Consider the following 11,261-nt stretch of genomic DNA (forward strand, 5'->3'; position numbering starts at 1 on the left):
TTGCATTGTTTTTCAAAAACTTCTGGAAAGTTTGGGATATACATCTTATGATTTGATCTTTATCTAATAAGTTTTCATTTAAAACATTTATTTAATTAAAGTAATATGCTTATATTGAGTTTTATTAGTTAATTGCTAAGCTTAACCAAAGTTTCTTTTGTTTTTCACAATTTTCAAACCAGTATTCGCATTTTTTATCAGAATTTTAAATAAATAACCACAATATTATTCATATTATTTAATAAATACCTTTATTATTCTTTAAATTAAGTTCACATTTCTCAAACTTAAGTTTTAAAATATTGCCTATTTCTAATTTGCAAAAATGCCCACCACAAAAATTTGTTGTGTTCCATTCTGTGAATCTAAGAAGAATATCAATGTATAATTTCATCAGTTTCCAGTTGATGAAAGTTTATGCAAATTATGGACTAAGAACATATCTAGAAAAGATTTTGGGGTCAATGAAGCTTACGCATCACGCAAGATTTGTTTGTAGTGGGACATTTTAAGGAAAGTGATTACTATCAAGGTCTAAAGATCCGCAAATTAAAGAAAATATTGACAAAGGAAACATATGAATCTATAATATCTATTAGAATAACTTCATTGTCTACAATATCTTGCGTGTCATACCTCCTTAAATCTGGTTTCCAGTTTGTCTTGACAAGAAATTTAACGAGCGATGCTATTGAAATGTTTTTCAGCATTCTCAGGAAAATGGCTGGAGGGAATGACATGCTTGATGCAAGATAAACTATATTCAGTTTGGAATCCTACCTTAAGAGAGGCACTATATCATTAACAAAACCTAAAACATATAACGTTCCCCTAGACAGCTTTACAGATCTATCAGCCATGATTGATACTAGACTCGATGGATTTTCAACTATTTTTAACGGCAATGAAGTTACGTTACCATCTGAAGTTATGAGTACCAAGATACACAGAGATGCACCTTACGGCTAGCAAGTATCGCATACTTGGCTGGTTATGTAGTACAAATCCTAGAGGAAAAACATTTTTGCGAATTGTGCCTTGAAAATGTATCACAGCCTAATTCTGACTCACCATTAGTTGGATTGATAAAATTGTCCGACAGAGGAAACCTTAGGTATCCGCAGCAAAGCTTTATCATGTTAATGGCTATAGTAACAACATTCATAGAGAGATCTGTACCCTATCTCCGGGTTCACCTGCCATTTTAAAAAAACATTGAAATCCACTTGTGGCCAAAAATTGCTCTATGCCTTTACATCCAATGTGACTTGAATAATAATCACCGAATGAAATTGCTGATTTAATTTGTTGAAAGGTCGTACTTCCAATTATCACAAATATTACCAAAACTCTGTCCGCAAAATTTGAGAAAGTGAAAGCACTTGTGCATAAGCCTCTTTCTTGAAAAGTACTCAAGTTGTAAATTTTAGTTTTCTAAATTTTTAGTTGTGTATCATTCAGTGGGAAATTCACATAGGTTTATTATATTTATCAGATTTAAGTACCTTCCAAGTTTCCATCACTATTTTCATTCATAGTGATCTTCCAAGTGTCAGTTAGTTAATTAAAATTCATTTATATCACTACTTTAATTAAAATAAATTTTTAAACATTAATACAAAACAAAGGCCTCTGGAAGTTACTACATAGCAAAAATACAGCTGTAAGGAGAACCACGTGTTTATGTTTACATTTATATACAGAAAACGTCGACGGCGACTTCTGGCTCCAGAATGACCAAATTTTAATAACGTTTTTCAAAACTTTACTTTGCGTTAAAAAATCTCAAGAGGTGTTTAACTTTTTTATTATTAATTAACTTAAATATTACTATAAAAATATTTTACAAAAAATTACACATTACGCGATAATAATTGAAATTCCAAAGTTCTGCGCAGTTCCTCCCATTCGATAACATGGCTGCGAATTTTCTCAAGGGGGGGCTAGACTAGCGCCAGAAAACGATGTGAGAAGTTTTTGAACTAATTTCCCATACGCGATTTTCGTACGATCGCCTGGGCCGCTATGAGCGCGAAGCAGATCTCGAGACGGCCGTGGACGAGCAGACGAGTCCTCGATAATAAAACGAAAAAGTGGAAAGCAAAATTGCAGGGGTGCCAGGTTTATAGAAAACATTAAGCTTTCTTGCTAAAATTACTCTCTTAATTTTCATAAAATTAAATCAATTATTTTAAATATTGTGATTATTTAGATTAGTAACTTCACTTTAAAATCACCCTACGTGGAATTTCCTTAGATTTCGCAAATTTGTAGCCTGATTTCCCTTTTCCCTTTTGGGTTTTTTTGGGGTAAAAATTTCCCTCGACTGACCATCACTGCCGACCATAGAAATCTCATAGGTAACCAGAATGCTGCTGTGTAACTGGGAAATCGACCAAACGCCGTGGCAGACGATAGTCAGATCTCAGTTAATCAGAGCTCAAAGAGTGGTTCTACCAGAGAGAATGACGTCACCTATCTCCCGCGGTGTCGGCTGGAGTTGCTATAGCATCCATTCTTAATCCCACTTCTGTGTGCGAAGTGGGAATTGGTAAACCCATTGCTGCACCTTCTGCTGGGTTGAGTGGCTTGCGTCAAAGGTGCGACCATCAGTAGTAGGGTACTGCTACCCATGCTGGATTTGTCACCTGTCCGGGCTTGGGGACGCTGGCGTAAGGCACTATGATGATAGGCCTGCGGTGGTATGGTCTTTGGTACTAGGTACACCGGGCTATAAATTCTGACACACTATCTCCCGCGATAGTAGCGGAACCAAGGAGGATTATAATCCTCTTTGGCGGAACCACTCTACGGCCTCTCATTGGCTGAAGGTTCAAAACGAACTGGCGACAAGCTCGGCCGCCGGCAGCAGCATTCTAGTTACCTATGAGATTTCTATGCTGCCGACCGACGTCAACGCGGATTTTGAGGCGTCCTACGGACGAAGGAAAGATCCGAGTGTTACGTCAATCGGATGTCCAAAGGACGATTTTGTGTTTGCTGGGTAGACAATGTGGGTTAAAGAAACAGCGTTGCCAGATCTTAAATTATCGTATCTAGGCCTAAAAATTATTGTACATTTGTTTTTAGAAATCAATTTGACATAAAACAATTATACATTGTTTAGTATAACATATTTAAAACTTTTTTAAATACCGTTAATTACATCCAATAATATAGTAAAATATCCTACAGCAAATTATTGATCTGTTCCATTTAAAATATTTTTATAAATTAAACTTTTTATTTTCCAACTTATGGCGTTCTTTTACAAACATTAATTTTAGGCAAAATATGCCCTGTGAGGCAGAGCAAAGGGACAGCTATTAAATAAAAAATGCTTTTATCAAAGCAGTTGAAAGGTTGAATTAAGGAGGAGTAGTTGAGATCTATGAAGGCGCAGATATTGAAATTGTTTTAGGTTTAAAGAGTTTTGTTTTTGGAATTTTCAAAAGCGAAATATATTTCTAAAATAATTTCCATCGATTTTCCTCACCTTTTATATATTTTAAAACCCTTCCCTTAAATTTGAGCCTTGAAACTGTAACAGTAAACTGAGAAAATTTTTAATTGTGAAGGATTACGTGTAAAATGACAGCATTTAACTTCTATATACACATATAGAGTAGTTTAACTCAAAAAGCATTGGTGGCGTCGTATCACGTGACACTGAAATCACTGTATAAATACATATATAACAGAAACTGAACTAGAAAAAGTCATAAATAAAAGAGATTTGCAAAAATTTTAATCAAGACGGTGTTCAAGTTAACAGAGAAAATTTTGATGTAACTATAGCTACTATTTTCACAATCAACAGATAACATTCTCTTCCTATAGAGAGCCTGCAAGTGCAAAGAGAGCCGTGTGAAAAGATAAGTCATTGTTTTTCTTCCAATAACAATAAATTCTAATAGGCCTTTCTTGAAAGAAACATGGCGTTTTAATGTAACTCTTAAGTCTCTTTTTTTACTACCAGCGCTTACTCGACTTGTGTGGAGCTTCAGATTTTCATTAGGCATGCCAAAACTGTATAAAGCTCCGTGTTGTTATGTGTAATTCTACTATGGATTAATGAAGTTAATTAATAGAGTAGTATCGCTCTGTACCTTTGGGCTATGGCCGCCATTTTGAGGACAGTTTTCTATCTATAGGAAAAAGCATGGGTGACGTCGACATGCGTCACGCCGATATTACTCTATTCATGATTCTACTTTAAATGAAAAGTTTAAAAATGCAGACTATGATAGATAGAGATAAGTATATGACATATGTAACATCAATTTAATTCATCAAGATAATTAGCTAACATAGAACGTTGCCAACTCCTTTAACCGTTTAATTTCTTTTATATTCATACAACATTTTAAATTTAACATAAAAAGTAAATTAATTAGGTTATAACTCATCACGAGTACTAATTTTCAAAATAAATCTGCACGAGCTAGTTACAACAACGTAGTAGAGGTCTATCGGATTGAAAATCAACGCCAGAAGCCCAGAAATAAGCTTTTCATTTGAAAATTATGGTGCCGTATCAACTATCAAGCAATGTAGCCTACATCGTATTTTTGTCTTTTTCTTTCTAGATTTTGGTCATACAGCCCTATTAATTTATCCATGGCTAAATGCGTGTGATTTTAAAATTGGTTTAAATAGTTCGATTAGAACAGAATTTTTTTTCTCAGTTTACTGTTACAGTTTCAAGGCTCAAATTTAAGGGAAGGGTTTTAAAATATATAAAAGGTGAGGAAAATCGATGGAAATTATTTTAGAAATATATTTCGCTTTTGAAAATTCCGAAAACTAAACTCTTTAAACCTAAAACATTTTCAATATCTGCGCCTTCATAGATCTCAACTACTCCCCCTTAATTCAACCTTTCAACTGCTTTGATAAAAGCATTTTTTATTTAATATACATTGCTTCCGAGTAATTGGCCCTCAAAACGCGGCCTCCAAAACGTCGAAAAACGGGCAAATATGCAGTTGCTTGTTTTCTTTTACTAAGCATTTGTTTTTTTTTATACGAAGACGATCACTAGTATCAAAAGTGCGATATTAAATTAGAATAAGTAAGATAAGTGTGTAAATTACATCAAATTGTCACCGTTGTTTAAATAAAAATTTCAATTGAATTGGGATTTTATTCTTCAAATGTCATGAAACACGAACAAATTTAATTAAATTACAATAATTGTTCAAAATGACCCTCTGAGCTTCGATACACGCATGAGCCCGTCGTACAAATGATCCTCGAATCCATTGGAAGATTCCAGGCGTGTTACGGATAGTTTCACAAAATCACAGGCATTAATTATTCGTTGTCGTAGGTCATTAATGTCGCGAACTGCAGTCTTGTAAACCAAGCCTTAAATGTGTCCCCAGAGATAAAAGTCAGGAGGGATAAAATCGTGAGATCGAGCCGGTCTCACAACGCCCCCCCCCCCCCGACCAATCCATCTGAAAGGAAACCCTTCATCAAGATGAGCTCTTACTGCTCGGCTAAAGTGTGGTAGAGCTCCGTCGTGCAAAAACCACATGCGCCTCAACGTTGCTAATGGGACGTCTTACAGTAATTCGGGAAAAGTATCACGTAGAAACCGTAAATACTCATCACCATTTAGTCTGGGTGGAAGGAAGACAGGTCCAAGTAAAGTGTTACCAACAATTCCGCACCAGACATTAGGGCTAAATTTTTGTTTGTGCAGATTGATAATGCCGTCACTAGAAAAATTGGCTTCTCAGCCGTATGATTATATCTGGAGACTGTGCATCTTCAGCGATTCTGTCCACAAAGCACTGGCAAACCTTAACTCACTCTGCTTCGTTCAGAGACTGGACCTTTTGCAGATGGTAAGGGTGATACTGGTGACCATGATGTCTTCGCCACACTGTGACGTGATTCACCCACAATTTCCTTTCCACTTTCCGGGTACTTCTTTCGGGATCATTGTCGAAAATGGTAAGCCCCTAAATATTCGTATTTCTAATAACTGACTCTATATCTATTTATCAATAAATGGAAGTAGATACTATTTTCGGTAGATTGAAAGCAACGAAGAAATGATTATAAGAAAAATGCTAGTTTTAAAGGCAAGGTGTAATAACTTGTTCTTCGACATCTTTTGGAACATATCTCGCGTCCTTTACTTGCCGGTCGAATATGACCACGCTCTCGTAATCATCTATCGACGGCTTCGAACGTGTGTCTATCTGGCAATCGTCTATCGGAGAATTGCTCCTGATAAACCGCCTTGCTTCTAAACTATTGCCATGGGCCCGTCCGTACATCAAATGCATATCCGTGTACTCAGAGTTAGTGAAATTCACATTAGCTTATTTTGACGCAAAGTTATGGTTTTTCGAAGCATGTTTATTGTAGCCAATCTAAATACTTTTTTTTACAACTAGATTTAAATTCCTCTTCCCGGTCACTTTTTATGAACTTAAATGCAAACGTAAAACGTCCAACATTTAAGTAATTACAATTCTTAAAGTTATCTCAGAACAAATACCCGGCAATTTTGGGATGTAATTGAGTGCCAATAACGTTTAGTTGAAACAAATAATCTGTGGACAATAATTTTTCCGTCGTTTTATATTGAATGTTCACAAAAAGTTAACCAACAGTGGAGTGTTAAGTTGCACCAACAGCAATGTAGTCGTATACAAGATTCTTTGTCTTAATTACTGGAAGACTTACGTTAGCAACGAGGAGATAATTGAATGACGGAGCCCCACGACATTGTAGCCGAGAAGAGCTTACCTCGATGCGACATTTCCTGTGAGATAGGTCATTTTTGAGGGGTCCGCGTGGTATCCCGACTTTTACCTCTGGGGCCACATCAAAGACTTGGTTCACGACATTGATGAACTATGACAACGAATAATTGATGCCTGTGAAACTATCCGTAACACGCCTGGAATCTTCCAACGGATTCGATGATCATTTGTACGACGGGCCCATGCGTGTATCGAAGCCCAAGAGGGTCATTTTGAACGATTATTTTAATTCAATTAAATTTGTTCGTGTTTCATGACATTTGAAGAATAAAATGATCCCAATTCAATTAGAAAATTTCATTTAAACAATGGTGACACTTTGAAACACCTATGTTTTACGTAAAATGTAATTTTCACACATATCCTACTTATTCTAATTTAATATCGCACTTTTGATACTAGTGGTCGTTTTCTTATCTTTTTTTTAAAGCAAATACTTATAACTGTAGCATTAGGGTGTCGGTCAAGAGTCGGGTATGGGTCGAAAAGTCGTTTTCAGGTCGACGCCCGTACGCCGACTCAAATTGTTCCAATTTTTCAAACTCCAAAAATTACAAATTTCCATTTTGAGACTTTATAAAGTCGGCAACTTAACCTTTATGTACAGTCGATATGCCGACTTGATAAGGACCACACGTGTATCTTTTTTTTCATATTTTTAAAATAATTATATTTAATTGTATAACTATGTTTAGTTAATTTTTAGAAATTGATTTGCATAAGAAGTTACTTTGCGATTTACGATACAATTTTAAAATATGAATTCCTGATTTTTATTGATATTGATTAATTATACTATAAATACATTAAAAAAAAATTAAAATGTATTAATAAATATTGATTTTTCGATATATACGAGCACAAAATGTTTTTCAAACGCTTCATAGTTTCAAAAATTCAAAAGCACGAGCCAGTTGATACTTTCGCAGCGCCATCTCCAGACTAGCTGCGTGTTAGAATTTTATTGGCTAACTCGCGTGAGCGGTGTTATTGTTGTGCGCTTAATTTTCTGTTACAAATCAATGGGAAAATCATTGAAATCTTGAGAAATATATTAAATCTACACTAACAAAGTACGTTTTTCATTAAACAAATATCTATCAATTAATAATAGCTTTGTCTTTGTGAACAATGTTTTGGGTGAGTTCGATTAGTTCTATTAAGATAAATAGCTCATTGTGGGAGTTCCGAAGTGTGATTTAATTTGACGTCGGCACAACGTCGTTTCCGAGTCGGAAATTGATCTATATGAAGTTGGCTTAACGTCGTTTCCGAGTCGGATTGGTATACGTATGAAGTTGGCCCAACGTCGTTTCCGAGTCGGATATGTATACGTATGAAGTTGGCCCAACGTCGTTTCCGAGTCGGAAATATGCCTCTGTGAAGTCGGGCCAACATCGTTTTCGAGTCGGAAATATGCTTCTGTGAAGTCGGCCCATAGTCATTTCTGAGTCGGCCTAAAGTCATTTAAGAGTAGGACATACATCGAAAGTTAGTCGAATTTTTTAGTCGATCGACGGTCGGCCGACTACGTTTCTACTAGGACATTTCAACCTTTAAGAGTGGGGTGGTCCGACAGTCGGTTGACCTTTCTGTTTTAAGAGACTAGCCGACGTCGGCCCAACTCTTAAATGCTACAGGGGTAGTACAAGGAAACAAATGGGTCCGAGGAATAATAGTAACTGCACATTTGCCCGTTTTGGAGGTTGATTTTTAAGGGCCAATTACTCGGAAGCAATGCATTTTGGAACCCATGCTCATTAGACATTTCGACGCAATATGACTCAAAGAACGGGTAACTTAATTTTCGACATGCTTATCTGTAACACCAGGAGCCGATGACCAGGAGTCCCCAAGCGGGCGCTATTTTGAGCTCGTGTCAGCAACGAACTACGTGCCTTCCCTCTTTAAAATTTGACCACTCTGACAACTTACTTGACACCTCTGACAACTTAATTGACCACTCTGACAACTTACTTGACAGCTCTGACTTAATTGACCACTCTGACAGCTTACTTGACAGATTGAGTGATGCTCATTATCGAAATTCTATTCAAAAAAAGTTTGAGCCGTCGGTCAAGCTGTCCACGCTGTCACTCCTCAACAAATCGATAAGATCCGTTTTGCGGGGGTCAAAATTGGCGCACGAGAAAATAGAATCACTCTTCTCGGCCTTTAAGTGCAATTTACACTGGACGTCACTATGTTAACTTAACAAAGAAAAACGTGCAGACATGGGCAAAATCACTAGTGATTTTTAGAGATTCACTCTCACTCTAGAGTGAGAGTTGAAGTAAATAAAAATCTCTAATTTTGGCCACTCTCGCTTTTCGTCACTCGCCAAGTGCACTCTTCCCCAAAGAAAAAGTGAAAACCCCGCTCATTAGAGTGGAGTTTTTGTTAGGAAGTGGAGTGACCAAAGTGTAGGGGAAAATAACTCGCACAAATTCCTTCCGAGTTTTGCCCAACTCTGACAACGTGAGAGGGGAGCGCGCGCAGAGGGGATTTTTTTCTCTCGTAGGCGAGGCCAATGCCGTCAGATACGGCTCTTCGGTTTCCCCTTCCATAAAAACTTGTATAGGTTAACGGTAATTGTTAGTGTAGGGAACTGTTAACATGCTGGGCTTGCCACCACCCTCCTATACGCATTGTAACCCGGCCAACTGAATTAATGGCTTTAAAAGTCGCTTGATGATGATGATTATTATTAAGCATTCCAAGTGGAGGTACGGATTCCAGCCCTACGTAATAGGTACCTTTGTTTCTTTAAAGGAAGTGTGCCACCAGATTTAACTGTTTTCTGTGAAAACGTCTCAATGCTGTTTATATTACTAAGGTGGGGTAGCGGATTGTACAGTAAAAAGGAGTTTAAAAGGTGGTTTCAAAATGGTATGTGCCTTTGGTGAACACCCTTAGAAGTATTAATATATTTAATCGAAAAATTTAATCCATGTATAACGTTTAACAGATTTCTTCAAAAACATTAAGGCGCCATCTACAATAGATTTAATAGATTTTTATCTCTTTCCGAAAACCGCCGTAGATCACGCCACCATAAATGCTTGTATTCGATTTTCTGCAAATACAGGTCTGCGTTCAGGAAAAAACTTGTTTTACGAAGAAAAATTATTTTCGTTGAGACCGTGGCGTTGAAACCCTTTTGGGTATTTGAATATACCGTTAAAATATTAAACACGATACCATAAGTAACATAATAACAATAAGTATGACAGTTAACGAGATTTACAACCAACCTGATTTTCATAGTTATTGCGTAATCAAGATGTTTTTTGAACACAGAGCCCTCTAGTGTCGAAAATATGCGAGACTTCCGCTAAGCCGAAATATCTGGTTTCCGATAGATAGGCTAGAATGATAAAAATTAAAAAGCTCATGTTTTATTTAACACGCGTTATTCGCACGCGGGCTTCAAAACAAAGCCCAAGCCCCTCGCGACTCCAGAACGTGCTCTCCGATATTAGGCTTAAATTTTAATCAAAAAGTAGTTATCCAAAATGGTAAGTCCCGAGTCCTACTCACAGCTTGAAGAGAGTATCAGTGCCGAAAAAAGGTTCGGTTAGAAAATTAGCATTAAAGCAATAGGATGTGTCATACTTGTTATTATTATGTTACGTATGACGATACTCTTTTCATTTTCGTTCAGAGCACAATAGATTTTGCAGAGATCGAAGCTAGTATAAAAATTCTAAACAGTGCTTTTTTTGGGCTAAACCCGTGTCAATGTTGAAAGTGGACTTCTTGAAAACGGCTAAGAACTTGTTCCCACAAAGGCTCCCCGTCCAGAAGGAAATCGGGATTTCCGAATTCCGTGTTTCCTACCTCCATGAAAACGTAGTAACTTATAGGGTTATATTATTTTTCTAATAATAAAAATAAAGTTATTTTTTTCAAAACAGTATTATCGAATTTACCATGTTCAGTAGGAAACCAATGTCAGCAGTGCTGAGAGTTACTAAACTTACTACGGACAAGCAGACAATTGGTAGTTCCCCACGGGCGCATGTAAATTTAACCAGCCCATAAGCCTTCATAAACTCGCTCTATTAAGTACAGATTGCCACTCCATATAAAATCGTTTTATTTAATTTTTACAAAATATCAATTTGCTGGTAACACCATAAAAGTAATTTTTACAAAGTGATTCTTAACGGTGTTCCCTGTAAAAGGGTCTGTCCGTATTTTGTGCTTAAACACAGTTTACATTGTTCAATACCATATTTATTTTAACTTAGGGAAAAAGACTTTGTCGAAACGATCCTTGGCATCTAGGAGCAACAAACACAGCACCCCACACAAGTCAAAAGTCGTGCGTTTTCTTGTGTACAGTTTTCATTTTTTAAATGCTTTAGCGCCTGCTGCCGTCGGAAGGGGAAAATTCGGAAATTGTCTTCCCCCCGCCCGTAAATCGTTCAGCGTAAAGGCTCGTCCAATGAAATTTGTACACAACACTGCGTT

General features: G+C 36.7%; 1 long non-coding RNA gene across 1 annotated transcript; it reads right to left on the minus strand.

Annotated features, from left to right (window-relative positions):
• Positions 1-942: 942 nt before the first annotated feature.
• Positions 943-1,345, minus strand: LOC149960296 (uncharacterized). Its single transcript, XR_016478427.1, has 3 exons — positions 1,257-1,345; positions 1,072-1,196; positions 943-1,007 (listed from the first exon to the last, which is right to left on the minus strand). It is a non-coding gene; the product is annotated as an uncharacterized LOC149960296 (long non-coding RNA).
• Positions 1,346-11,261: the final 9,916 nt, after the last annotated feature.

This window comes from Leiobunum rupestre, chromosome 2 (assembly GCF_980474605.1).
Source record: "Leiobunum rupestre chromosome 2, qqLeiRupe1.1.hap1, whole genome shotgun sequence".
NCBI classification, from domain to species: Eukaryota; Metazoa; Arthropoda; class Arachnida; order Opiliones; family Sclerosomatidae; genus Leiobunum; species Leiobunum rupestre.